The sequence below is a fragment of the Bacillus rossius genome, chromosome 3, assembly GCF_032445375.1.
Source record: "Bacillus rossius redtenbacheri isolate Brsri chromosome 3, Brsri_v3, whole genome shotgun sequence".
Taxonomy (NCBI): Eukaryota; Metazoa; Arthropoda; class Insecta; order Phasmatodea; family Bacillidae; genus Bacillus; species Bacillus rossius.
In genome coordinates this window covers 107,048,026-107,074,654 of record NC_086332.1, presented here as the reverse complement: position 1 = coordinate 107,074,654, position 26,629 = coordinate 107,048,026, and positions in this window count along the sequence as shown.

Genomic DNA, 26,629 nt, shown 5'->3' with positions numbered 1-26,629 from the left:
GGCAAATAACTAAACTATGCAGACAGACTAATCTACTAGAATGGACTTGAGGGATAGCATCCCTTATACAAAGCGACTACATAGTCGTTAACGGTCGGATGTAATCTTGCCGAGTCTGCCGATTCTCGATAGAGATCTGTCTGCACACGCGACGCGAGTTGATCTGTGTCGCAGCAGTCCGCGTCTCGTAATTAAAAGTGCCGCCGGCGCTAACAGGTGGAAAGGGGAGGGTGTCTGGACCGCCGAAAGATACCGAACTTGCCCGAACGCGGGCGAGAAAAAAAATCTAGCAGGAGTCTTGAAGTTGGCCACACTGGGCGACCGTAGAGAACTCTGTCGGAGGAGGCTCAGTTGAAAAGAATCGACTCGCGCACGGCGTCCATATAACTCAAGGGGAAACAGGTGCTGCTCTCTGGCGGCCTGGAGGGTAGGCTAGCGGAGAAGTTCGCGACTTGGTCGCTAGGTGGTGCTTGTGATCAGTTTTGGCACACTCGCTTTTGCGAGAAGACCTTGAGAACGGTCACTGGTGTCCAGGGGGTTACAACCGGTCATTGGTCTTACTTGGAACTCTGAAGGGGGGGGGGGAGGGTAACATGCAACGACGCTGAGAACAAGCGTCCCTTCGTGGCTGCAGAGGAGCGAACACAATACTAATACGTGATGAAAACAGCCAATCTCAGCTCGTCTCTGCGAACTGGTCGCCTGCAAGCGACAGGCTTGTCTATGCAGTTAGGGTCACGAAGGAAAATAATATTACAGGCTTGAGGCGTGACTGAAGGCGGGGGAAATGGTAAGCGGTCTGCCAGTCAGTGATTAGGCCAGCAGAATATCAGATACGCCGATGGGAAAGGGGCTTCAGAGCACTGAGACAAAGTTTAACTCAGAGGAGTACACCAGACTAACAAATTAAAACTACACTATAGTAGAGCAAATAAAATTTCCACACAAAAATTTAAAATCATAATAAAAATTTAAAATATATTGTGTCGAATTTACAAATTAACGGCACATACTTCCCCCCTGAAAGACGGAGTCTGGGTGGCCTACTTGAGCCACCAAAAACCTGGGTTCCAGAAACTTACCCTGTACCAGGATCTACTGTAGTAAACTACTTACAATGGCTATCAATTCTTACGTGTCTAAATAACGGCTAAAACTTACAGCTAACTTATTGAATTAGGGGCGCCCCTATAAACTAGACAACTTAATGTAACACTTCTTAACCTAAATTTCTTATAAACTAGTACCATGGATTTTTTTTATATTACTTATAATTATGACCTAGGTTTTTTTGTTTTATACCAACACGTTGGTTGAGTATGGCATGCCGTAGTAGGAACGCTGTTCCTTGTATAAAGAAACACAGTGAAGAGTGCCCTCATTTTAGGTTGGGGTGTACTTTCTTCAACTGAGAAATGTGCGCGCGCGCGCGATATTCGCCGGAACTGGGGTCGGCTAACGCGACCGTGATTGGCGTGAGGTATCGCTGGATCTGCCAGGGGCCATTCCAACGATATGAAAGCTTGGCTGACCTCTTGTCGATCGCCTTGCTGAGTGTGTGTGCTCTGCACAACACTAAATCTCCTACACTGTAGGGATTGGGATAGCGTTTTTTGTTATATTTTTGCCTACTTGCCTCGTGGGCCAAGTTCAGGTTTTTACGAGCTCTACTCCAGACTTCCTTAATGTTCCTGGGGTCGTCTGGTAGTAACTCTTTTAACGTCCATTGATTAGAGAGTGGGGTGTTGGGCTGGTATGTAAACATTAGTTCAAACGGTGTTGTTTTGTGACTTTCATGTCTGGCGGAATTGAAAGCCATTTGCAACCACACGAGATTGGAATCCCACCTATCCTGCGAGTTCGCATGGAATGCTATTAAGGCAGACCGGAGGTTTCGGTTGAAACGCTCCGCATGCGAAGGCTGGGGGTAGTAGGGAGTCGTGGTCACATGCTGAATCCCGTGTGAAAAACACATGTTTTTGAACTGAGTCGATTTAAAGTTGGTGGCATTATCAGAAACAATAATGGAAGGTACCCCGGATATTTTTAAAATATAATTTTGGAGGGCTCGAATGGTGATTTCGGCCGTGGCTCTTCTAACAGGGATTAGCCACACAAATTTTGAGAATGCATCTACGCATACTAGAAGCATCGAATTTCCATCTTTTGACCTTGGGAAGGGTCCCACAAAATCTATGAAAAGCTTTTGCATGGGCCTTTCGGCCATGTCAGAACTTAAATAGCCGAACTGGGTCTGCTGCGCAGGCTTACTCAATGCACATAATTTGCACAATTTCACCCTTTGCGTTATATCCTTGTGCATTCCGTCCCAGATAAAATTCCTGCGAATGTTTTCAATTGTTTTGAAAATTCCTAAGTGTGCGCCCAAAGGTGACGAGTGGTAATATTGAAAAACCATGTCCCTGAGATTCTGAGGTAGGGCTATTCTGAAATTTTTTGCTTGTTGTGTCCTTCGGTAAAGTATGCCTTTTGAAAGTTTGTAATATTTTGGAGGTGAGCCTGATTTTATTTGGTTAATTATGTCGGACAATTGTGAGTCAGAATTTTGATTTGATTGTATGTCGGAAAATGCTAGAGGAAAATCTGTTAACAATGCGTGGCAGGACATAGGATTGTTTTCCTGAATCTCGGAGTTGGAAGGATTCTCGAACATTCGAGAAAGAGTATCTGCCACGATGTTCTGTGAACCACGAATATGTTGGATTTTAAATTTAAGAGAAGCAATCTTGACAATCCAGCGTCCTAATTTACCTAATTGCTTGGCGTGAGCCAAAAGCCAAGCAAGGGCCTGATTATCGGTTTCCAGCAGAAATTCTTTATGTTCCAAATAGGGCCGGAACTTGTCTATGCCGAAAACTACAGCGAGGCACTCGAGTTCATACACCGAAGAGGCTTTTCTTTCCTGGTGCGTTAAGGTGCGGGAGGCGAAAGCTATAGGCTGCCTGCAGCCATCGAATTCTTGTGACAACACGGCCCCAATGGCCACACTGGATGCATCGGTTTGCAAAATAAAAGGTTTACTGAAATCAGCCATTCTAAGTACTGGAGGGCTCACTATTGCATGTTTTAGAAAATCAAAAGCTTTGTCCTGTTCTGGACCCCAATTGAAAACGGATTTTTTTTTACGTAGAGCGTTCAGTGGTGCTGCATGCTCAGCAAAATTAGGTATGAATTTGGCGTAAAAATTTGCCATGCCAATAAACCTGGAAATGCCCTTAGCATCTTTAGGGGGTTGGAAATCCTTTATTGCTTGTGTGCGATTAGGGTCAATGGTCACTCCTCGACTTGAAATCAGGTGTCCGAGAAAAGAAATTTCCTGCACTGCAAATTTCACCTTCTTTGTATTAACAGTGAGGCCGGATTTACGTAGTCGCTTAAGGACTTCTTGCAAATGAGCCATATGCTCTTCAAAAGATTCTGAATAAACAACGACATCATCAAGATAATTAAAAACAAATTTGAATTTCAGGTCGCCGAAAATTTGGTCTAGAAGGCGTGTTAACACTTGGGCGCCTGTGGCTAGGCCAAAGGGTACTACCTTGTATTGATACAGATTCCACGGAACGCAGAAACTTGTGACGTGTTTTGACTCTGGTGTTAGTGGTATTTGATGATAGGCCGAATTTAGGTCAAAGACACTGAAAAATTTGGCTTTACTAAACCAGTGACATGCCGAATTTAGGTCTGGTAATGGCGTCATCTCTACTTCAATTTGCCGATTTACGCGGCGGAAATCGACCACCATGCGGTGACCTTGGCCTTGGTCCTTGGGTACTAAAAATGCCGGGGAGGCGAAACTGGAAGTGGAAGGTTCGATAACATCTTTGTCCAATAAATTTTGTATTTGATCCCGCATTATCTGCATTTTAGGTCCTAATAATTGGTAAGGGTGACACCTAACTGGGGTTTTGTCCAAAAGCTTAATTTCATATTGGGTGAGATGGGTGCGCCCTAATTTTTCACTCAAAACGTCGGGAAAGTTACTGCATAACTTCTCTATTTCTCGTTTCTGTTCAAAGTTAAGATGGGTTAGTGAAATGTTATTATCACCTTTAGCCTCTGTGTGAATGGCATTTACTTTGCTCTGACATTTTGCGTCAGGTGACACAAAAGAAACAAAAACTTGGTTGTTAAATTTAAAGTGAATTCTTCGTGCTTTCAAATCAATTATCATGCCTGTTTTTGCAATAAAATCGGAACCAAAAATTAAATCTGTGGCCAAATCATCTGCTACTAAGAATGGGAAAGACCAAGAAAACAAATCTATTTTTACTTTAACAAAAACAATACGATTTACCTTCAAAGGTTGTTCAGCAGCTGTAAAACACTTTATTTTTATTGGCTCTACCTTCTGAGTCAAACGGTCTTGTTGTAATTTCCTGAATAGCTGGCCTGACACGAATGATCGCACGGATCCGGTATCTATTAGGCCTGGAACTTCTTGTTTTCCAATTATTGTGTTGGCGTAGGGCAAAACTGTGGGTATATTAGCTAGAATATTATGACATGTTCTTTTGTCCGTGGTTCGCGGACAATTACATTGTCTGCACATAGGCCTAAACGTGTTACAGTTTTCCGTTGGCTTGTCTTGACGAGCTTTGTCTTTCTTAGCTCGCCTTTGTTTCTGTTTTCTTCTTTTGTTTTTTCCTCTGTGTGGGGAAGCTGTGTTTTGTTGCACTTTTTGTTCGTAATTTTTATTAGGGCCTTGGTGAAGGGAAAAATTCCTAATGGTTGTTTGGGTGGCTGGCTCAGAAAAAAATTTTTCTGGCCAGCGGTTTACACGTTTTTTGGATTCTGAGAATTTTGATAGTTTGGGCGATAGTTTTTTGCGCGACACTGTTCAATGTAGTGCCCGGGTTTTTTGCAGTACCTGCAGACAGGTATCCGTTCATCTTTATTTTGAGGCTTAGCGACTTGTTCATTGCTGTTTTTGTGTTGCGAATTTTTGTTATAATACTGCTGTTTATTTTCTGTTACTCTGGTATTGTTGTGGGCGTAGACATTAGCTTCTCTATTTCGCTGGTGGTCTGCGTATTCTACATTTGTGTTGGAGATGCACAAGCGGTCAAGCTCGGCAAAATTTTGTGGTTGGGCCTGAAAAACTGCCCGCGATCGTTCCTGCGGATTAATTCCATCGAGGATGTTTGAGACTATCTCACTCTCAGATACTCGCAACCAAAGAATTTGAGCGGCTAGTTTGATGTCTGCTATGTAATTAGGCAAGGCTTCATTTCTTTGTTGTAGCCTGTTGTACCATTCCAACCTGATGTTGGTCATCAAACGGGCTGGAATAAAATAATTTAGAATGCCCTCATGAAATTGGTCAAAAGAATAATTTTGCTCAATGGCGAGCATCACTCGCTCGCTCAAGGGTGGTTGTGTAAAGGGGAAAATAACTTCTAGGAGTTCCCTGTCTGGAAGGTTTGCCTTTTGTTTGATTTTGAACAAGTTCTTTAGGAAGCCGATTAGGCTCCTGGGCTCCAACCCTGTGGTTTCCTTAAAATTAGCCAGCAGTCTTTCAACGGGATTAGGTATCTTGGCGTAAAAACTACCTCCAGTTGTCTGATTGAAGGTAGGAACCACAGGTACTGGGTTCGGTGCTAGATTAGCGGCGTGAGGTGTGACTGGCGGAGGTTGAGTTTGGTATTGAAGTTGGTATACCTGCGGGCCCAATGGCAGGTATGTGGTGGCGGGGCTGGGGTAAGGAAGTTGTGATTCTATCCTGCCACCAGGGTGCACAGGGGCTGGTTGTGGTAGCGTAGCTGCCAGGGTGGAAGGAAAGGCTGTCAGTGGCGAAACTGACCTTCCACTGGCCGAGGAGGTGGGAAGGGCTTCCGGAGAGGTATGGAGGGATGTGAAGGCTGACCGGAATTAATGATAAGGGTTGAAAATGGCGGGTGAGGTGGAGGGTAGGTATATGGGTTGGGGCATGTAAACAGGATGAGCTGAGAGCGAATGCGTAGGATAGGCGAAGGTGACATTGGTGCTCGGGTGAGTACCCGTCGCCATGACAGTCGCAGATGGAAAATGAGATGGTGTGAATGTCGAAGTCAATGCCCGGCGACGTGATGTCACGGGGGGTGAGGGTGGTGGGGAGGGTAAAAGAGGTGGGGTAGGGACTGGGCTGCCTCCAGTGTGCATTTGTTTTAGGGGTTCCTGTACTTGTCTGTCAGTTACTCCTCCTGCCACTGCCTCTACGGGTTCAAGTGTTCTTTGGTCGATTGCGGCTAGTTTTCTCCGCAATTGGAAATTTAGACCAGGAATCTGTTGCCTACATTTCTCGATCTCCTTTTGGTAGATCCCATTAAATTTTTTGGTGGCTAGTATTGTGAGGTTGGTAAATCTCGTGCCAATATGACTCAAGCGAGTTAGCGCACGTAAGATATTGTTTCTGTTTGTCTCGTTTTGTACCGAATTAGTGTAACTGTGTAGTTCCTGAAATTTACTACAAACACAGTTAAATTCCTCCAAAGAGTCCAAGTCAGCGAGATTAGTGACTTGTGGTTGAATTTCCTCGGCACACGCAGCTCGGAATCTTTTCCGGAGCGTGGCCACGTCACCGAGGCTTGACAAACCTCAAAATCGGAGTTCATACTCCAGCTCGTCACGGAGGAGATACTCCGGCGTGAGCATTGTGTCCCTTTCGTAGGTGGAGCTTGGTCCAGTCTTACGAGGACAGCAAAACATATACAAAATTTACGTTGGTTGGTCAACCAACAAAGGCTTAAAACTATGGTTGAAACAGTACCTTAAATTCTACACAAGACACTCTTAATTTAACTTAGCTTAATAATATCGTAGTTGCTCCGACGGGTCGGAAGTATGTGCCCAGAATACAGAAAGTTAACTATTGCTGCCGGCAGACGAATGAGTTGGTACGCCTGTTGGCGTCTCTCTCAGAGGTAAGCGACCTCTGGGACCTGCGAGAACAGGGGGGGGGTGTGGTAGGCGGCTTGCTATCACGCACGCGTGGCAAGATTACAGCTGTCAACAGACGCCGCGGCCCTCGGCCGTCGGGCGAGGAGAAAGGGGGGGAGGAGGTGTCTGTGACCTTGTGCCTGTCACGTCCGGGGACGCGCGATGGGGGAGGGGGACAGCTGGCTGGCTGAAAGACGTCTCGCGCGCTACGCGCTAGCCTAAGTCCACACGGGAATTTAAAACTCAATATAAATTTTAAAAATTTAACTCATTATAACTACGGGGTGTACCAGCAATCAGTTTACAATATTATTACAAAATTGTTATTATCAAAAATTAATAAAAAAAATGTTGTACTTTTATTTTTATTTTAGATATGCTTATATTATTCAGGTATGCCTATAGATCAAGGAAACCACGCTCTGCTACCAAGTTGTAACACCCCTCGTGCCTCAAAATTGAATTATTTGGAATTAATTAAAAGGAGCCTTGGAAACTTGCTGGATACAAAAAAAATAAGTTAAATAAATAAATGGATTTAACAGAGGCGGCACGAGTTGGGGAACAAACAAAATTTAGGAACTTCCTGTAACAAGCAAGGAGGAAGTTGGTGTGGATCGATAAAATCAATAAATAAAAACTACACGATTAACTTGATCTATAGTTTCCCTGTTTTATTTGCCCTGATGAATTATCATGTTTCAATTATTTTAACATACATACAAAAGGTTTTAACAATTTTCCAAGATTAACAAAAGGAAAACGAAATTGGGGCCGGCCCAGCTTACTGAAAATAATTTACATTTTTAGTTTGAACTATAAACATTTGCATTATGATTTTCACACCCAAAGTTGGATGGATCCGATGATTACATTGATAATTAGTTCTATTTGTTTTACATTTTCTTGAGAAAAACACTGGTCGCTGGTGGGTTGGTCATCCTCTTATGATAGTTCGTAGCTAGGTAAGGGGGAAATGTTGAATTTACATTACCACCCCGGGATATTCAAAATGATCACGTCGGGTAGTAGAAATGTTTCTTCTAATGTTTCTTCCCACGGAACAGGGAAGGAGGAGGCCACGAGATGGGAGCATCAATCTCTCCCTGTCATGGAACCCTGTCAAAACAGGGGAGTTGCCCAGCACGCTGCCATCGTGGAGTCAGCCAGGGTCTGGAGCTCGCGAATTGCGCGGCAGGACGCGGATGATTTCTTCATTATTAAATTTAAAAGAGAAAAATTTCTAAGGCAAATAACTAAACTATGCAGACAGACTAATCTACTAGAATGGACTTGAGGAATAGCATCCCTTATACAAAGCGACTACATAGTCGTTAACGGTCGGATGTAATCTTGCCGAGTCTGCCGATTCTCGATAGAGATCTGTCTGCACACGCGACGCGAGTTGATCTGTGTCGCGGCAGTCCGCGTCTCGTAATTAAAAGTGCCGCCGGCGCTAACAGGTGGAAAGGGGGGGGGGGGGGGTGTCTGGACCGCCGAAAGACACCGAACTTGCCCGAACGCGGGCGAGAAAAAAAATCTAGCAGGAAACTTGAAGTTGGCCACACTGGGCGACCGTAGAGAACTCTGTCGGAGGAGGCTGAGTTGAAAAGAATCGACTCGCGCACGGCGTCCATATAACTCAAGGGGAAACAGGTGCTGCTCTCTGGCGGCCTGGAGGGTAGGCTAGCGGAGAAGTTCGCGACTTGGTCGCTAGGTGGTGCTTGTGATCAGTTTTGGCACACTCGCTTTTGCGAGAAGACCTTGAGAACGGTCACTGGTGTCCAGGGGGTTACGACCGGTCATTAGTCTTACATGGAACTGAGAAGGGGGGGGGGGAGGGTAACATGCAACGACACTGAGAACAAGCGTCCTTTCGTGGCTGCAGAGGAGCGAACACAATACTAATACGTGATGAAAACAGCCAATCTCAGCTCGTCTCTGCGAACTGGTCGCCTGCAAGCGACAGGCTTGTCTATGCAGTTAGGGTCACGAAGGGAAATAATATTACAGGCTTGAGGCGTGACTGAAGGCAGGGGAAATGGTAAGCGGTCTGCCAGTCAGTGATTAGGCCAGCAGAATATCAGATACGCCGATGGGAAAGGGGCTTCAGAGCACTGAGACAAAGTTTAACTCAGAGGAGTACACCAGACTAACAAATTAAAACTACACTATAGTAGAGCAAATAAAATTTCCACACAAAAATTTAAAATCATAATAAAAATTTAAAATATATTGTGTCGAATTTACAAATTAACGGCACATTTATTTCCTCAATGTGTAACTGAATTAGTATTTTTATTACCTTTCTTGCTGTCGATGGTTTATTTTATTACGTCATATCAATGTTTTCTCGCGGTTCCGCGTTTGTTTTATTTTACTTACAGGGATGTCTTTTTACTCTTTGCATCATGGTGTCTCATTAAGCGATTATTATTTCGTGGGAGTTTTCACTGCTGAGGTTTTATCTGCATTGCGCTGTATTGTGTTTGTGAGTGCATTTTGATTGTTTTTGTTATGTTTTAATTTTTTTTTTGTTATTTATGGTAATTTTTTGTCACATGCGTTCGGCGGTTTCATGTATCACTGGGCTGTACGTTTTTAATTGTGTTCCACGCTTAGGCGTGTTCCGTGAAATCTGCTGCAAGCTCTTATATTACGCGGCGGGCCAGGGTCGAAAAATAACTTTCTTTTCTCGCTGGCTTTCATCGCACCAGGAATTTGTCAACAGTTTTCAGAGTGCGTGTACGGAGTACAGACGTGTGCTCCCGATTTTTAATATATTTTATAAATTTACTTATCGTTAATCGCTGACGGTTGTGCGGCTTGCTCTCCACACGGCGTATATAGGTGTTACTATTTTTAATATCTCTTTTCGTCTGCGTTTTTTAATTTTTAATTACATGTCACCGTGTTGGACTTGGTGCGTTCCGGTGAGTTTTTCTTTATGTATGCTTATTTGCTTCGTGCCGCAGCTTAGCGGGTCGGTGTTCTTGTTTTTTCTGGGTCTTCGCCCACTCCGTGCGGTTTTTTATTTTAACTATGTTTATTACTTAACGCTAAGGCGCACGAGCGATCGTTCAACACTCTTTCCTACATGGGCGTTTGTACAACATTTATTTAAATTTATTTGTTACAAGTCGCCGGGGTGGGCAGGATGCGTTCCGGTGGTTTTTTTATGTATGCTTATTTGCTATATTTTTTTATTACCTCGGTAACATACGTAATTTGTTTCTGGCGTTCATGCGGCATCTACATTTTATTTTTTATTACTTAACGCTACGTGTTGACTGTAGGGTTTAATTTTTGCTTTTAGCGCTTCGCACAACTGCTGTACCATAGGGTCCTAACTATGCTTATTCATGCTATCGCTATGGTATATGTTATCTGGTCCAGTACTATTAAATGGTGATCTACGTTTTTAAACTATGCTTATTTTTATGTCTTTACAATATTATAATTTTAACTATGCTTATTACTTCAAGCATATTTTACGTTACATTTCTCGCTCTCCTCTGTGACATTAAAGATGGCGGTATGTGTATGTGGCACTCCATTTAGTCTTAGCTAGTATGGTGGGGGTTTTTAAGCATGGCTGCAAATGATTTAGGCATAGCTAGTATGGTGGGGTTTTTAAACATACTAGGAGTGGGGGTGGCGCCTATAGTTTATTTTTTTTATTACCTCGGTAACATACGTAATTTGTTTCTGGCGATCGTGCGGCATCTACAGTTTATTTTTATTTTGTTTATTACTTAACGCTACGGCGCATCAGCGGCGCACGAGCGTTGGTTCAACCCTCTTTCCTAGACGGATGTTTGTACAACATTTATTTAAATTTATTTGTTACATATCGCCGGGGTTGGCGGAGATGCGTTCCGGTGAGTTTTTTTATGTATGCTTATTTGTTATTTTTTTTTATTACCTCGGTAACATACGTAATTTGTTTCTGGCGATCGTGCCGCAGCTACATTTTATTTTTAATTACTTAACGCTACGTGTTATCTGTAGGGGTCCTAACTATGCTTATTTTCTGTTTTCCTAATATTATAAAATTCAACTATGCTTATTACTGAAAGCATTTTTTTAAAGACATTATTATGCTTATAATATGATGTGTGGGTTATAATTGCGCAGTTTATGAGTGACGCTCCAGCAGGCAACATCTCGCTCTCTCTGCGCGGGATTTTTGAGGTTATGTTTCTTTAGTCATAGCTGGTATGGCGGGGCTTTTACGCATACTGGTGGTGGGAGTGGGGTAGACATAGCTAGTATGGTGCCTTTTTTGAGGTAATGTTGCTCCGGGTATTTAGTCATACCTAGTATGGTGGTGTTTGTTTTAAGCATACTGGTGGTGGGGGTGGGGTAGACATAGCTGGTATGGCGCCTTTTTGAGGTTATGTTTCTCTCAGGTATTTAGTCATAGCTAGTATGGTGGTGTTTGTTTTAAACATATGCTGGGTGGTAGGGTTGCGGTATTTGCTTTTCGATATTTAAACATGGCGTTATTTTATTTCTTTTCCAACTTTAAATATGGCTGTTGGAAATTTAAATTTCGCGGTTTAGGCATAGATAGTATGGCAGGGGTTTCTTTTAGGCATACTTGGGGTGTGTGTGTTTTAAGCTCACATCATGGCGGCATAGGCATAGCTAGTATGGCGGGGGTTTTAAGCATACAACATTGTGCCTTTATTATGCTTATAATATGATGTGGGGATTATAATTGCGCAGTTTATGAGTGACGCTCCAGCGGACAACTTCTCGCTCTCTCTGCGCGGGATTTTGAGGTTATGTTTCTTTAGTCATAGCTAATATGGCGGGTGGGGGCTTTTAAGCATATTGAAACATGGCGGGTTATTTTCGAAATTTAAATATGGTTAACTATGCTTATTTTCTATATTTATAATATTTGTTTTACTCGACGAAATAGTGACTATGCTAAACACATTTATATGCTTATTACTTAAAGCATTTTTTTTTACAGACATTATTATGCTTATAATATGATGTGGGGATTATAATTGCGCAGTTTACGAGTGACGCTCCAGCAGGCAACATCTCGCTCTCTCTGCGCGGGATTTTTGAGGTTATGTTTGTTTTAGTCATAGCTAATATGGCGGTGTTTTTTAAGCATACTGAAACATGGCGGGTTGTTTTCGAAAGTTAACTGTTTAGGCATAGCTAGTATGGCGGTATTTTTTAAAATTTAAATATAGCGGTATTTTATTTCTTTTCGAAATTTAAATATGGCAATTAAGCATACTCGTAGTGGGGGGTTGGAGTGGTTTAGTCATAGCTAATATGGCGGTGGTTGATATATGCATATTTTTTTTAAGGACATGGTGGTTGTGGAGTGGTGGGGTCTATAGGCATAGCGATATTTTATTTTTCGAAATTTAAACATGGCGGCGATTGTGGAGTGGTGGGGTCTATAGGCATAGCTAGTAAGGTGGGGTCTTTAAGCATGTGCTTGCTCCTTTCCAGTACGCAGCGATGGCCTGACCTTGTTTCTCTGTGGTAAACACTATCACTGTCACCCAGCAGGTAAACACATTCCTGGTCGCCGGCGCATGAGCGAGGTTTCTGGCGGTTGTGGAGTGGTGGGGGTTTAAAGACATGTTTTATTTTTTTTTTTAATTTAAAGACATGGCGGTTTTAGGCATACTTGGGGTGGGGGGTTATAGACATATATTTTTTTTTAAATTTTACTATATGGCGGTTAAGCATAATGGCGGGGGTTTTAGACATACTTGGGGTGGGGGGTTTGCTTTTCCAATTTTAAGTATAGCTAGTATTGCTTTTAAAGACATAGCTTCTTTTAGGCATAGCTTCTTTAAAGCATATGTTCGTTATTTAATTCCCCATACTTCATCTGGTCCCGTGGTCTAGTGGTCAAGGCGTCCGCCTCCTAACCACGACGTTGGTGCGTCCCAGGGATCGAATCCACCCAGCGCCCAGGTTTTTTTGTATACAATTCCCACCTTCGGAGCGACGGTGGCGCGCTCCGGTAACTAAAGGCTGAACTAAGATGGCGGCCTCCAGCAGACGGTGAAGCGCCCTGGTAACCAATGTCAACAACAATGGCGGCCTCCGTGAGACAAGATGGCGGCCCCCATGAAACAAGATGGCGGCGCCCATGGGAGTACTGGGGCCGGTGTTTACATTTCAATGTTTACATCGGTCACAGAACCCCTTCCCTCTCCCTACTGCCGTAAGTAGTCTTGACTTTACATGTTCTACCATGTCTTTTTAAGCTGTCAATTCGTGTTAACAACATGCTACTACGATTACAGCTTAATATGTTGCGTAGTGGGTTTTTAGCACAATCATTCTTCTCATGACGTCTAGCATTCCTTCTCATGGCAAAATCCTTGCCACAGTATCTACAGCGGCTTCTTTCCGATTCAGCTGCAGATAACAAACCACGATCCATGGTAGCTTTTGTGACTAATGTTAGATACAACCTGTCAGTTTTCTCCAATTGGAACCATTTCTTAAATAGAGTTTTTGAAATATTTCATCAGCGAGAGTTAAGTTATCTAATGCAAAGCAAATTGATGCAAGTAGTTCTGGCTGTCGTCAACAGATGTCGCCACGTGTTGCTTGCAGGTAAATAATATCTATTTCATTAATGTGGGATGCGGAACGCTCACTATCGATCGCAAAGGGAGGTTGGCTTCGATAGTATCCAAGGAGAAAAAAAGTACGTTCTTCCTGCTAGTGCTTCTCAGATTTCTCACGGTCCGCCATCTTGGATTGTGACGTCACTGCGGCCATCTTGGATGGGTGTGACCTTGACCTTTGACCGAAACCGCAGGAATGATCGCAAGCACACGGATTAACCATCAAAATATTGATAAGAATAATCAGGAGCACACGGAGAAAACCATCATAATATTGGCAAGAATAATCAGGAGCACACGGAGAAAACCGCCATAAGTTTTCTTTGATATCATAAAAATACAAAAAAAAATAATAAAAAATTAAAAATAAAAACAAAAAAAAATTCAAACATTCTGGCTTGTACTAGAACTCTATCTTTGCTCAACAATGAGAAGTTCACAAGCTAGCAGAATGTTTGAATTTTTTTTTTTTTCGATTTTATTTTTAATTTTTTATTATTTTTTTTTTTGTATTTTTATGATATCAAAGAAAACTTATGGCGGTTTTCTCCGTGTGCTCCTGATTATTCTTGCCAATATTATGATGATTTTCTCCGTGTGCTCCTGACTATTCTTATCAATATTTAGATGGTTAATCCGTGTGCTTGCGATCATTCCTGCGGTTTCGGTCAAAGGTCAAGGTCACACCCATCCAAGATGGCCGCCGTGACGTCACAATCCAAGATGGCGGACCGTGAGAAATCTGAGAAGCACTAGCAGGAAGGACGAACTTTTTTTCTCCTTGGATACTATCGAAGCCAACCTCCCTTTGCGATCGATAGTGAGCGTTCCGCATCCCACATTAATGAAATAGATATTATTTACCTGCAAGCAACACGTGGCGACATCTGTTGACGACAGCCAGAACTACTTGCATCAATTTGCTTTGCATTAGATAACTTAACTCTCGCTGATGAAATATTTCAAAAACTCTATTTAAGAAATGGTTCCAATTGGAGAAAACTGACAGGTTGTATCTAACATTAGTCACAAAAGCTACCATGGATCGTGGTTTGTTATCTGCAGCTGAATCGGAAAGAAGCCGCTGTAGATACTGTGGCAAGGATTTTGCCATGAGAAGGAATGCTAGACGTCATGAGAAGAATGATTGTGCTAGAAACCCACTACGCAACATGTTAAGCTGTAATCGTTGTAGCATGTTGTTAACACGAATTGACAGCTTAAAAAGACATGGTAGAACATGTAAAGTCAAGACTACTTACGGCATAGAGGACACCGATGGATCCACTATACTAAAGAAGAGTGATCTGCATTACGACAATAATTTTCCTTGTCCTGAGCGTGATTGTATTAGCTCACCCGATCGTGAGGAAGAACATAAATTGAAGGATGCTAATGGCTTCGGGAAGACTGAAACTAATGGAAGTATCAACACCGTGAAAAGTGAGAATACATTCAAGCCTATATTCAGTAGATCCTTCATTCTTTGTAAAAATGATGGACTCCTAAAAAGGAAGCATGAAGACGATGAAGACACTTCGACATCATCGATAGCGAATTCATACGGTAATCTGGGTGAAGAGGATGTCTTCTACAGTGATTGTTACAGTGACTCTGAGGCTGTTGACAAAGGCATAGACTGCGATGAAGCACCTAGAGCTGACAAGATCGAAGAATGTGGCGATGTCCTGAGACCGAAACGATGGAAACGTCTTGTTATAATAAATAAATCTGATAATGCTTATTATTATCACTGGGACGAATGTGATATTAACAGTATTTATAATAAACAAGCAAGTAAGATGGTGGTAGAAGAGATTGATTACACATCATGGAAAGATCCAAACATATTGGTTGACCGGCTAAGACTTCTACATGACTCGCTTTGTGCAGGAAACTATTCGTGCATCAAAGAAATATCCTTCATACTCAAAGAACTGAGGAAAGCTGGCTACATACAATAATGGCTTCTTTTACTTGTATTTGTGTAATGTTGAGAAGTAATAAAATATTGAAAGTAAAAATTTAATGTTTTTATTTCTTGTATTCTGATTTCCAACTAAGCCTGTGTGTTTCCGCTAATGTATGTGTGATCATTCCGTTTCCTGTGTGTAATGTGTGTATACGTTTCCTTTCCTGTGTGTACTGTGTGTACGTTTCGTTTCCTGTGTGTACGTTCTGTTTCCTGTGTGTACTGTGTGTACGTTCCGTTTTCTGTGTGTACTGTGTGTATACGTTTCGTTTCCTGTGTGTACTGTGTGTACGTTTCGTTTCCTGTGTGTACTGTGTGTACGTTCCGTTTCCTGTGTGTACTAAGTGTACGTTTCGTTTCCTGTGTGTACGTTCTGTTTCCTGTGTGTACTGTGTGTACGTTCCATTTCCTCTGTGTACTGTGTGTACGTTCCGTTTCCTGTGTGTACTGTGTGTAAACGTTCCATTTCCTGTGTGTGTACTGTGTGTACGTTCCGTTTCCTGTGTGTACTGTGTGTACGTTCCTTTTCCTGTGTGTACTGTGTGTACGTTCCGTTTCCTGTGTGTACTGTGTGTATACGTTCCGTTTCCTGTGTGTACTGTGTGTAAACGTTCCATTTCCTGTGTGTGTACTGTGTGTACGTTCCGTTTCCTGTGTGTACTGTGTGTACGTTCCTTTTCCTGTGTGTACTGTGTGTACGTTCCGTTTCCTGTGTGTACTGTGTGTATACGTTCCGTTTCCTGTGTGTACTGTGTGTACGTTTCGTTTCCTGTGTGTACTGTGTGTACGTTCCGTTTCCTGTGTGTACTGTGTGTATGTTCCGTTTCCTGTGTGTACTGTGTGTACATTCCATTTCCTGTGTGTACTGAGTGATCAATACATTTATTGCATGTAAATTGCATGTATTGTGCGTACATTGCGTACATTACGTGTTGGAGCTGATGGAGCTGTTGGAGCACTTGCAGCTAATGGTCAATTGAAGCATAGGAGCAAAATGTAGGTGGATCTGATGACGTGAATTGTAGCTCTTGGAGCCTGGCGTATATTGGAGGGATCGAATTTTTTTTTCGATCAAATGATCCTCTTATTTAATTTGTAGATTTGACTCTAGTATTATTGTAAATGGATCTTGATTTGACTAGCGTATTATTCCATCCGGTGCATGTATATAAGCGAGTCCTAGACATCTGGTCGCTCAGTTTGTTACTGACGACGACGTTGCAAGGATCATCTAGTTTGATTCATCTGGTGCTTAAGTTGCGTAATTACTTGATCTTGCGAACTTGATGGTATCTTTACCGACTTTAACGACGAACATGATGAACGTTGTACCATCGTCTACGGGAACCTTGACGTCAACGACGACGAAGAAGGTGCAGATCCCGTTGGCAACGTGAACGACAACATTGGAGGAGACCTTATCAGTCGTGGTACCACCATCATCCGAAGTTTCATCAGCATTGAATACTTCAATTAATGAAGAGCGTACTTCGCATCAGTGCAAATACTGTGGTGCATCATTTACTAGAACTTCAAATGCGCGCAGACATGAAAGAAGCGGTTGTTCTAATAATGTTCAAAGAATACAATTTCAGTGTAATAAGTGCAATAAACTAATTTCACGTCTCGATAGCTTACATCGACATTATAAAAAATGCTCCGAGACGTATAATAAACATGGTTATTGATTTGACCCATGTGTTGTACCGGCTAATGAGACTATATAAGTGCTATGAACTTCAGTCCGTCTCTGGCTGTGGTGATGAACGGATCGGATAGACATTTAAAGTCATGTAAAAGGCTTAGTCCGTACAATAAGAAGACTGTTTGAATCGTGGAATCGAAAAGGCTTTGGTAATTTGTCAGTGTTTTTTTTTTGTACTTGTAGTAGTGTAATGAATTTATGTAATACATTTTTTTTTAAAAGAACTTGTGGTGTTTTTACTATCTCAAACCTAACACTTTTTTAGTATTTTTTAATTAAAGTTGTTTTGTATCGGTCAGGGATCGAACCAAGGACCTTAGTCGATCCAATCAATTAATATATGGATTACAAATTTATTTAATGAATTTTGGATTTTTTCCCGCTTTTCTAGCTACATTATTACGTGATTTAAAGATGGCGGCTGAATTTCAAGATGGCGGGGGGCACCTCCATAATAAATGATTACTGCACTGTAGCGGGTAAGAATAAAATTAACCAGATTGAAATGTACTCTATAATACGAGTACACGCACAATATGGCGTACTCCAGCAGGTGGTAGCTCCTGGTAGCATGTACTTAACATAAAATGTCGGATCCATGAGGGTCGACAAGGTCAAAGTCAAATTTCAAGGTCAAGGTCAAATTTCAAGGTCTAGGTCAAATTTCAAGGTCAATGTAAAATTTCAAGGTCAAGGTCAAATTTCGAGGTAAAGGTCAAATTTCAAGGTCAAGGTCAAATTTCAAGGTCAAGGTTCAAGGTCAAGGTCAAATTTCACGGTCAAGGTCAAAGTTCAAGGTTAAATGCAAGGTCAAGATCTAGGACAAGGTCAAATTTCAAGGTCAACGTTAAAGTTCAAGGTCAAGGTCAAAGTTCAATGTCAACAGTTGAGGACAAAGGTATGGTGACCAGATAATTATACCAACATGGTATCGGCACACTCTAGCGGACGAAAACAATATGGTGACTTCCAGCGGGTGATTTCAAGATGGTGGTCATCACGAAAAAGTGCAATGGTGGTTTTAATGATTTTTTATTATTTAATTCGATTAGTTAATTTTTTTAATGATTTTTTAATTTTTTCTCGAATCTCTAGCATTAAAATTACGGATTTTCAAGATGGCGTCTAAGTTTTAAGATGGTGACCATAACGATAATTGCAACATTAATAGGATCCAATATGGTGGTCGTAACATAATGTGTAAGAATGACATGGTACTCAACCAAGATGGCGGGTGTAACGAAATATGTAAAATTTATATAATCCAAGATGGCGACCGTAACGATAACTGCAACAGTGTTTTTTAAGATTTTTATTTAATTCGATCAAATAATTTTTTTTAATGATTTTTAAAAATTTTCCCGATTTTCTAACATAAAAATTGCGGATTTTCAAGATGTCGGGCGTAACGAAAATTGCAACGGTGACGTCATAATCCTATAAATGGCTTAACGCTGGCTTGAGTTAAGGATGCTTAAGCCAGTTTTAGGAATTTTCAGCCGCTGGGATTTTTGAGGAATAAAATGGGAAATTTTCCCTCGGAAACGGGAAATTTTGAGTCATTTTGAGTCAATTTTGAGGAATTTTGAGGAATTTTTGAGTCCAAGATGGCCGCCGTTGCGTCACAATCCAAGATGGCGGTCGGCACCACAGGCACCACACCCTGACGCCTGCCACAGTAGCCCCATTCATATACTACTGTCGGCATTTTCTCTTTTGCTCCAACTGCTCCATCAGCATTATGTTATAATATTACATGGCCTGCTTGCTTACGTAGCTTCAAGTCTACGAGGTTCCAATGCATCATGTTTACGAAGCTTCCAGAACACAAGGTTACTAGACTGCGAGGCTACAGGACTACGAAGCTTCCAGGACACGAGGCTACATGGCTACGAGACTAAATGACTCTAACTGATTACAATAGCACCACTCAGTGGTGAGAGTTAAGTTATCTAATGCAAAGCAAATTGATGCTAGTAGTTCTGGCTGTCATCAACAGATGTAGCCACGTGTTGCTTGCAGGTAAATATTAATTAGTTATTTTATGTGGGATGCGGGATGCTCACTAACGATCGCAAAAAAAAAAGGGCTTCGCTAGACACCAAGGAGAAGGAAGTTCGTCTTACATGTTAATGCTTCGCTGATGTCTCATGGCATATTATTTGACTGAGTAATGGATGTTTATTTCTATAATTCCACTTGGTAAAATTATTACAAGTGTCAATTTACTAGCAGAAATTCACTAATTAAATGTAACTCTGAATAAAATGACATGACTCATTAAGTAAATATCCTTCATGCAGAGATCGATTTCACATAAATAATCAGCAGCACTCGGAGAAAATCATTACATGTCTAGCCAGTAATAACCAGAAGCACTTGGAGAAAACCATCAAATTATTAACAAGAATAATCAGGAGCACACGGAGAAAACGTAATGACAAGAATAATTGGGAGCACACGGAGAAAACCATACACATATTGAAAAGAATATTCATGAGCAAACATATTAACAAGAATAATCGGGAGCACACGGAGAAAACCACCACACGTTTTCTTTGATATCATAAAATTACAGGAAAAAAATATTTTATAAATAATAAAAAATTTAAAATGTAAAAAAAATACAAAAATACATAAAATTCTGGCTTGTACTAGAACTCTATCATTGCTCAACAATGAGAAGTTCACAAGCTAGCAGAATCTGTTTATGTATTTTTGTATTTTTTTTACATTTTAAATTTTTTATTATTTATAAAATATTTTGTTTCCTGTAATTTTATGATATCAAAGAAAACGTGTGGTGGTTTTCTCCGTGTGCTCCCGATTATTCTTGTTAATATGTTTGCTCATGAATATTCTTTTCAATATGTGTATGGTTTTCTCCGTGTGCTCCCAATTATTCTTGTCATTACGTTTTCTCCGTGTGCTCCTGATTATACCTGTTAATAATTTGATGGTTTTCTCCAAGTACTTCTGGTTATTACTGGCTAGACATCTAATGATTTTCTCCGAGTGCTGCTGATTATTTGTGTGAAATCGATCTCTGCATGAAGGATATTTACTTAATGAGTCATGTCATTTTATTCAGAGTTACATTTAATTAGTGAATTTCTGCTAATAAATTGACACTTGTAATAATTTTACCAAGTGGAATTATAGAAATAAACAACCATTACTCAGTCAAATAATATGCCATGAGACATCAGCGAAGCATTAACATGTAAGACGAACTTCCTTCTCCTTGGTGTCTAGCGAAGCCCTCTTTCTTTTGCGATCGTTAGTGAGCATCCCGCATCCCACATAAAATAACTAATTAATATTTACCTGCAAGCAACACGTGGCTACATCTGTTGATGACAGCCAGAACTACTTGCATTAATTTGCTTTGCATTAGATAACCTAACTCTCACCACTGAGTGGTGCTATTGTAATCAGTTAGAGTCATGTAGTCTCGTAGCGATGTAGCCTCGTGTCCTGGAAGCTTCGTAGTCCTGTAGCCTCGCAGTCTCGTAACCTTGTGTTCTGGAAGCTTCGTAAACATGATGCATTGGAAACTCGTAGACTTGAAGCTACGTAAGCAAGCAGGCCATGTAATATTATAACATAATGCTGATGGAGCAGTTGGAGCAAAAGAGAAAATGCCGACGAAGACAGATGCGATAATTGGAGCCTTTTGAAGCATTTGCTGCTGTGTGTTAAGCATTTGGAGGCTGTTGGAGCCATTTGGAGCATTTGGAGCTGTTGGAGACATTTGGAGCCTTTTGGAGCTGTCAAACATTTGGAGGTCGTTTGGAGCATTTGGAGCCATTTGGAGCTGTGTTAAGCATTTGGAGGCTGTTGGAGCTGTTGGAGCCATTTGGAGGCCGTTTGGAGCCATTTGGAGCTGTTGGAGCTGTTGGAGCTATTTAGAGCATTTGGAGCTGTCAAGCATTTGGAGGCCTTTTGGAGCATTTGGAGCCATTTGGAGCTGTGTTAAGCATTTGGAGGCTGTTGGAGCTGTTGGAGCCATTTGGAGCTGTTGGAGCTAAGAAGTAGTCAAGTACTCTTGTAGACTTGTAGTCCTGTATTCTCGCAGTCTCGTAAACTTATGTTCTAGAAGCTTCGTAGCTCTGTAGCCTCGCAGTCTCGTAAGCTTGAATACCCGTAGTCACGTAGTCTCGTTACCTCATGGCTCGTAGTCGCGTAGTCATGATGTCTTGGAACCTCGTATACTTGTAGCTACGTAGTCAAGTAGCCTCGTTGACTTGTAGCTATGTAAACATGCAGTCATGTAATCTTATAACATAATGCTGCTGAAGTAGTTGGAGCTTTGTACACTTGAAGGTAGTTGGAGGAGTCTTGTACACTCGTAGAATTGTAGTCTCATAGTCTCTTAGAGTCGTAGCATTCTAACCAAATATCATTGGAGCTGATGATCCAAAAGGCAGTTGGAGCCAATGACTGTTGGAGGCAATGACTGTTGGAGCCAATGACTGTTGGAGCCAATGACTGTTGGAGCCAATGACTGTTGGAGCCAATGACTGTTGGAGCCAATGACTGTTGGAGCCAATGACTGTTGGAGCCAATGACTGTTGGAGTCGATGGCTAATGGAAATATAAACTGTTGGATTCATAGACTGTTGGAGAGATTATATCCTAACTTATCATTGACGATCGCATCCTACCAAGTTGAATGAACGAGAGAATGTGCCTCCTTTTCGTTAAATGAGCTTTCGTTTTATAGAATTTCCGTCCAAACGTGCTTCGTTTTCATTAAATTCTTGTCCTGCGCGAACGAAGCGTAGTCATTGTGTGTACATTGCATATATATTGCGTACATTGCGTGTACTTTGCGTAAATTGCATGTAATTTGCGTGTTCGTTCCGTTTCCTGTGTGTACTGTGTGTACGTTTTGTTTTCTGTGTGTACGTTCCGTTTCCTGTGTGTACTGTGTGTACGTTCCGTTTCCTGTGTGTACTGTGTGTACGTTCCGTTTTCTGTGTGTACGTTCCGTTTCCTGTGTGTACTGTGTGTGCGTTCCGTTTCCTGTCTGTGTACTGTGTGTACGTTACGTTTCCTGTGTGTACTGTGTGTACGTTCCGTTTATTGCACATAAATTGCATGTATTGTGCGTACATTGCGTACATTACGTGTTGGAGCTGATGGAGCTGTTGGAGCACTTGAAGCTAATGGTTAATTGAAGCATAGGAGCAAAATATAGATGGATATGATGACGCGCATTGTAGCTCTTGGAGCCTGGCGTATATTGGAGAGATCATATTTTTTTTTGATCAAATGATCCTCTTTTTTAATTTGTAGATTTGACTCTAGTATTATTGTAAATGTTTCTTGATTTGACTAGCGTATTATTCCATCCGGTGCATGTATATAAGCGAGTCCTAGACAGCAGGATGCTCAGTTTGTTAGTGACGTCGACGGTGTATGGATCACCTAGTTTGTTTCTTCTGGTGCATAAGTTGCGTAATTACCTGTACTTGCGAACTCGATGGCATCTTTACCGACTTTAACGTCGAACTCGATGGAGGTAGTACCATCGACTACGGGAACCTTGACGACAGCTACGACGGAGAAGAGCAGATCCCGAGTGCAACGACGATGTCAACATTGGAGGAGATTTTAACAGACGTGATACTACCAATAGAAGAGACTTTAATGCTGGCAGTGCTGGCTGTACAGGAACCCTCGACGAACGTTGTTTCGCCCTCGATGGAGACTTCAATGGATGGCGAATCGTCAACAACTAACGAACATCGATGTCGTTACTGTGACAAGATTTTCTCAAACATCACCAATGCTCGTCGACACGAGAAGAGAGAATGTGCCAAGAACCCTTATCGTAAAATGTTTGGTTGTATTCAGTGTCGCAAGCAATTTACAAGAAATGCTAATTTGAAGCATCACTTGGAGTCATGTAAAGGTCCTGCAGTGTGGCAGAAAGTAAAGGTTTCTATACAACAAGGATGCATTGATGTGCATAAGAGTATGCCTGGAATTGGTACAGTTGCAGTAACAGCGACATCTGGTTCGGGTTTGTCTTCAACTAGGCATCCTTGTGGCTACTGCGACATGGCGTTTGCATTTGCACATGATGTACGGAGACCTGAGAGGAGTAAATGTACGAAGAATCCTTCACGCATGAAGTTTCGCTGTGACGAGTGTCATAAATGGTTTACACGAATTGATAATTTGCGCCGACATGTGATAAACTGTAAAAGTGAAGTCCGTGCGCCTACTGCTGAACTACCAGCAGAAATTACGACTCCTGAGTTTAGATTGGTGGCTCGTGAGCGTACAAGTAAAAAAACCGATGTGCAGCAACCGATTGCTGTGGCATCTGAACATGAAAATGAACCTAAGACTGTGATCGGAGCATTACAAGTGAACGATAATGGCTTCTACTTGGCGCAGTCTGCATTTCGTGGAACATTGAAAGACTACTATTATCCAAGTACGTTAAGTGTGTCGAAGGACATTTGTAATTTTCTTGATGATATCAGACAGGACATAATCAATCAGCTTACTGATGACGTAGCAACAAACGGACCTTTGAAATATAACTTGTGGTTGGACTGTATATATGGAAAGCCTTATCCGTTCGATGACAAAGTGAAGAAGTGTGCATTCAAGACATCGGCTGCAGTAATTTACAGTTTTAACGATGTCAAGCAAACTGTTAAACAAGGTATCCAGAAACTCTGTCAAGAAGAGGAGGACTATGTCTGTAAAGGATCTGGTTGGACTCTTTCTAGTATAAACCGATTGGAGCTAAGAATTAGTCATTTCACGCCTATGCGGACCTAAATGTTTGTAAGGTTGCTAACCTTCGCAGGTGATCCTGTAGTAAAATAGAAATTATGTAATAAATATTATGTTTGTAAAAGAACTTGCAGTGTTTTTATTTTCGAACCTGTCATTTTTTAGGTATTTTTACATAAAAATTAAGATTATTTGTATCGCCCAGGGATCGAACCAAGGACTGGAGCGGATCGAATAAATATGTAAATTAATGAGTGATTTATTTAATGAATTTTTAACTTTTTCCCGAATTTCTAGCTAAATTTTTACGGATTTTCAAGATGGCGACCAAATTTCAAGATGGCGGGCACCTTAGTAATAAATGATTACTGCACTCTAGTGGGTAAGAATTAAACTAACATGACGTCAGCGCACTCTAGCCGACGATACAAAGATGATGGCTTCCAGCATCGAAGACAAGATGGCGGACATGACGTCATACTAGGTGACGATATATATGCTTTGAAAAAAAGTGGTGGGAGTCAGTCTGCCTGCATCCACCATTGAGGAAGGAGCCTGTCGCCATTTTTAATTATTTTTTTTTGCACTCGCCGGGTTTGAACCGAGGACTCCGAACTCCGTGTCGTAAATGTTTGTTTTTTATAGGAAATTTATTAAAATTTTATTATTGAATTTTTTTATAAATTTTAAATTTTTTTCCGTTAAAAACGGATAATAAATAAAAAAGTTAAAGATGGCGACCGTAACGAAAATTGCAACGGTGACGTCATAATCCATGATGACGTCAGAGGCTTATCGGAGGCTGTCGACATGGATGCTTAAGCCTACATATGGACATTTCTAGCCGCTGGGATTTTTAAGGACTAAAAACGGGAAATTTTCCCTCGAAATGGGAATTTTTCCCTCGAAAAGAGAAATTTTTTAATTAAGGAATTTTTGAGACTTTTTGGCGGAATTTTTTTTCACAGAAATGGAAAGTTTGGCGATTTTTGAGGAATTTTGGCCGATTTTGGGCAATTTTGACACATTTTGAAGGTCAAATGTCAAGGTCAAGGTCACAACCATCCATGATGGCCGCCGTGACATCACAATCCAATATGGCGGACCGGCTCCTCGCTCCTCTCCCAGGACCCTGTCCCAGGCGCCCCATTCCTATACTACTATTGACACATTTTGTAAAACATTTGAAAGGCGTTAAATTGCATTGCTGTTGCATTCCTGCATTGCTAAAACATGTAACAAAGATCATTACTTAAAATTAACAATACAATAAAAGAACCCCATCACTACTCTAAGGATTGCTATTACACCACACAGCCTTTTTGGTTAAATATGTAGGGGTACCTACTTTCGCTAAGCCATTACAAAAAACACGTGATAAACTCATAATCCTAAAAAAAAACAATGTTATCATGCTCAAAAATGACCTCCCTCACTTTCACTACGAACTTCAAAAAACAAGAGTACAGGTTAGAAACTCGGACGTCAAACACTTAGCAGTTTTTTAAGCTGACTCGTAGAGTTAACCTTTAAATTGTCCATCTCGGCAATTTAAAATACGAAGGATACTTGGTTCAGATTCTTCCTTTTTTGACTGCGCACCAGCATGACAACCCCATTCAAGCAGCCACAGCGACGAAAAATGGGGGTCGCCTCTTCGATGCAGTAGTCGGCATTTGAGCGGAAACCAGGTACCGAGTCGTCATCAATCGACCAAACGTCAGAAGAAGGAATATAATTTCTCACCAAAGAAATAATACGGAGTATGTACGAATATGAAATGCTGTTTCGTACTTGTTGCCACAGGATTCCCTACGAATCTCTTCCCGCCAGCTTCGGCCGAGGACTCGCCATTTGACTCAAAGCCCCAAAGTCAATGGCCGTCGATCCGCATCAGAAGACGGAGTGATTATTTCTCACCCAAGAAATAATTGAATCCACGTAATTTTCAATGCCTACTCGTTGTAACAGCATGAAGCAATCCTCTATTCAACCACATTACAGGATTCCGCCCTCAAAATACAAAGGCCGGAGCACAGCTATTTCAGCGACAGTAAAATTAAAGAAAATATTAACATTAACAGTCATTCTCGCTGCACGCCCCTTCATCTAGTTTGAACGACTCAATCCATTGACCACCAAAAAACGACTGCCTACAGACATCGCTCGTTAGCACAAAATCCTCCAGACACACTGCTACCAACTCCCGAAAAACTAAAGACAATCTCAACAATCCCGAACACCGCCAAACTTACCCGAACTCTCTCGACACGCTCGGAGAAACAGAACACAACTCCAGAACCAATCAAATAATGTGGCACTCCAACCTTGGAGTGTCACAGCCATAGGCGGCATACTCGCCCCATCCTTCTCCATGTGTACACATCAGCACATCTACACACATAATGGCGATGGCACATGGCTGGGCGGTGGCTAATAGCCATAGGCGGCATACTCGCCCCATCTTGCTCCATGTGGAGCACAGAATGGCGATGAGTAGTATATATTGGTTCCTCCGGAAACAGGCTTCAGGCTGTGGAGCCGGGAGCCGATGTTGGCCATCTTGGATTATGACGTCACGGCGGCCATCTTGGATGGTTGTGACCTTGACCTTTGACCTTCAAAACTTGT